This window comes from Marmota marmota, unplaced genomic scaffold (assembly GCF_001458135.2).
Source record: "Marmota marmota marmota unplaced genomic scaffold, marMar, whole genome shotgun sequence".
Classification (NCBI taxonomy): domain Eukaryota; kingdom Metazoa; phylum Chordata; class Mammalia; order Rodentia; family Sciuridae; genus Marmota; species Marmota marmota.
The window spans coordinates 9,348,925-9,353,374 of NW_026000170.1; positions in this window are offsets into that span (position 1 = coordinate 9,348,925).

The window sequence follows — 4,450 nt, forward strand, 5'->3', positions numbered from 1 at the left end:
AAAAAAAAAAAAAAAAAGAAAAGAAAGAAAGAATATATAATTTCTTTCTTTCTTTCTTTCTTTCTTTCTTTCTTTCTTTCTTTCTTTCTTTCTTTCTTTCTTTCTTTCTTTCTATCTATACCCAAGAATCCTGGATTATAGAAAGACATGAGCCATTGGAGATCTTAGAGTCTTACCTACCACAAATATATTCCCTGAGGAAAAAAAGTGGAGTCAATTGCAATTTTGAAATAAATTGGCCAAAGACTCTTCCTAGGAAATTACATATTCAAAAGCAACATATTCCTTTTTCTCCGTAGGACTCACCAGCACTACATGCCAATAAATTTTCAAATGAAACCAGTCTTACAGGTCAACTGGGGATTCTCAATATACTTTTAATGTTCTTTCTCATTATATATAAAATTCAATAGCTTTCCATATGTATAAGGAATATTTTCACTGATACTTTTTAAATTTCTTCTCCCATATTCTTCCATTGGTTATTAATCTTATGATTTTAGAGGATCAGAAATGTAAGACTTCTGCCCATGACAGGAGTTGCAAACATTTTTTATAACGCTGCCACTATTTGCATTTATCTTTCACTATCCTTAAAAACTATAAAAAGATTTATTTTTGTTATCAGACTCATGGAGATTTTTAAATAGCATGTGAGTAGTAATTGGCATTGAAAAGGAGTGCTCATCATTTTCCTGTAGTAATATATAACTATATAATTTTATATTTAAACAGTCCATATTCTGTAAATTTCCTGGCATATTATTGTTAAACATGGATGTATATCTCCCAATAAGCTCTCCAAACCATTTATGGCATACTTTGTCTTTTTCTATTTAATTTGAAATAATCTCTTGTAGAAGACTGCAATTTCCAAAATTAGCTGCACAATATTCTTAAGAGAGATGTTGATACTATTTTGTTGAGAACAAGTGTCTATGTTCTCTCCCCTGCACCAAGGCAGACCAGCGTTACTTATCTCAACCAATAGAATAAGAGGGATGTGCTGCTCTGTAACTTAGGAAATAAAAGGCAACATGGCTTCCTCCTGGCTTCCTATCTCAGGAAATGTGCATTTGGGGCTTTGAGCAACCAATTAAGAAGTCTGACTACTATGACACTGCAATGGTCAGGGAACCAACTGAAGAGATAGAAGGTCATGTGAAGTTCTGACTTGTCCATTAACAAAGCTGTCAACTCAGGTACCAGCATATGCATGAAGACACTTTTGAGATGATCCTAGGACTAGCCAGAGGCAGAACTACACAGCTAAGATGCTCCCAAATTTCTATCCCACAGAAATTGTCAGTGATGATAATTATAATTTTTAAGTTGTTAATTTGGGGGATATAAAAAAAGAAAAAAAGAAAAAAAAATTGGGGGGATATTTTGCTATACAGTAATAGTAATCAGATTATCCCTCCAGCATATACCAAATTTACATCTGAATTTGTGTATATATATGCATTTAACATTTTGCTCCATTGTCTGAGCTGCCAATTCATGCATCACTACTACAAAGTTTTAAATACTGGAAATTTGAAATATTGGATTTCATTACCAAATTGTATTAGTCCTCCTCAGTAATTTCTAGCTTGAGAGTATTTCTATACACTTCTTGATTTTTCTTGGGAACTTTATTTTCATATTTGTTCAAATTTCCCTCAATAACTTTTGATATGAAGAAAATCTGAAATTTTCATTAATATATTTCTTGAAATTTTTTGTGTGATGCTATCTATGGTTTGAATGTGTTCTCTCCAAAATTTAGATACTCCAATGTAATAATATTAAGAGGTAGGCCCTTTGAGAATTGACTAGGGCAAGAGGACCCCTTCTGATGAATGGGATGAAGACTCTTATTGAAGAGGCTTCACTTGGCTTTTGACAAATTTGCTCTGTTGTCCTTCTTCCTTATCCATGTGAGAATGCAGAAAGAATACCCTTAACAGACACCGAACACTGGTATCTTGACCTTGAACTTCCTAGCCTCCAGAATCATGAGAAAATACTTTCCTGTTCTTTATACATTACTGAATTAGACACTCTGTTATAACAGCACCAAATGAACTGATATTTTAGTGTTGTGCTTGCTACTTCTAAAAATGGAATATTTTCTTCTGTTATTGTCTAATTCAAGTAAGTTGCATATATAAATACTATTTAATCGTGTACACTATTTGTACAATCAACTAGTATATGAATAAATAAGAATATTTTTGTGGTTTGTGGGTTTATAAAAACTAATATTCCTAGTCACAACTACTATTCGAAATTTCCAACTTCTATTTATTCAAACTTCTGTTTATCTCATTACACTGCATAATAGCAACAAAGTAAACAATGATGATAGAAGGCATCTTTCTTTTGGCCATGTCTCTAGCAGAAAACTCTTTTCAGGGTTTCCCTATTAATTGTGATGTCTTTGGAGCAAAAAAAAAAAAAAATCTTTTGAATGCTATCAAAGTGCCTATGTATTTCAATATATTAACTGTGTTTTAATGATATAATGATTTTAATATCATTAAACTATATTTTAGTGATGTCTCATTTTAAAAAATATCATTAAACTATATTTAAATGAAGTCTCATTTAAAAAAATATGACTGTCCCCAAATCTCTGGCAATTTTCATTTTAAATGATCAGGACATCTAGTCTACTGACCAAATCCAGAGGCAAGGACTATATTCAGATTTTCTTGCTTGATGGTTATAGCATTTGACTCCATTCAATGTTATAGAACACTGGATTATTTATGTACTTTCATTAAAGACTGTTTTCTATTCAAATGTTACCACATGTGCAAAAGAAGTCCTTGTGTATAATAAATATATACATCTTTAAGATATGCCTTTAAGGGAGACTTCAAAGCCTACAGTTAGCTGGTGGCTCTCAAAGTGTGCTATTCAATATGCAAACATTATATGTAAATGTAGAGGAGACCATAGCTCTTTTCCTCTCTTCCAGAACTTAAAATGTATTTTTTGAGAAATGCTGCATTTGTTTAAAGTATTAAATGAGTGGCATATCTAAAATATTTAAAATTCATGAGTTCTCTACATCAGGAACAATATTTTTATATTTCAATATATTTTATGTTCCAATCTACAGAGCAAAAAGACTATTTATGAAAGTTAGCATTGCATATCCTGGTATTACTTTGGGGAATTATTTCTTTCACCCAAATTTTAACATTTTATAAATAGAGATGTCAAAGAAGATAAAAGAAAGGTTTAGATGCAAAGAGCTACATGTATTTAATGAGGACATTAGGCCCAATGTTAAGTGCCTGCCCTCACATAAGACTATTCTAATTCTATACAAGCAATAATTTCTACATTGTTTTCTTAAAATGTTTATAGAAACAAGGTTTCATAATTCCTTTAGGAATAGATCCAAATTATGCACAGTTTTGCTTTCATCCATTAAAAAAAACAAAATGTAGTCTTTTCGTTATAGAATATTTTAAACTAATAAATATCAGTATCATCTTTCTACAATAATTTTTCCATCTATTTCATGTTAGTAATTGTCTCCATTTTTTTTTCCTAAACACAACTTTATTTTTCTATGTAAATGTTTCCTTAGGTCACTTCATTAAATAATCAGATAAAGCTCAATAAATATCTGCATAGTTGTAGGGTAGACTCAAAATGGCTACAGATAGGCTCCATCACTGAGGCTTCTGGCAGGCTATGATTTAATGTGTCGTCAAGATCATAAACACTGTGATTCAGTATGTGTACTCAAGGTTATAAACATTTTCTTGTGAACATGTGCCCACTGTTATAACCTGTTTGTAGTGGACCTTCTTTGTCTGGCCTGTATATAAGAAAGGCCTATAGAAATGGTTCAGGGGGCAAAATAGAGCTGGCTGGGGCCAAGTTGAAGCTGGAGACTGGCTAGGGGCTATTATAACCTCCAAATAAATCATTTCTACTATCCCAACCATATCTTGCATCTTATTCTACATGCCAGAATCATAAATCTATTTCCTGGGTCTGAATCCAGGCTGACAATATCTATTATATACCATGAGCTGTTTATCTTTGCCATATGGTAATTAATTTTCTCATTTTATAAATTTAGGGAAGGTCCCCAAATCTCACAATATCTGTGGATTAAAGAAAGGAGTAAATGGATTTACGGGTTTTATTATGGTTCTGTTGAAGTCAAGGATCATTTCTTTCTAACAATCTCACCTTTGTTTCCTAAGTTTGTCTCTGGTGTTTAATGTATATAAATTTGATCAATGAGTATAAAATTTGATCAAGAGTATATATTAAAATATGATCCAAACAGAAATGTTTGATAATCAGAAACTGTATACATTTAGTAACTGTTTTATCCAGGTAATGAAATGGAAAAGAAGGTAGCAGAAGTTTTGTTAGTGGTGTAAGAAACAGAGAGGTGGCAAAGAAAACAAGAACATCACAGTAGCCTCACATG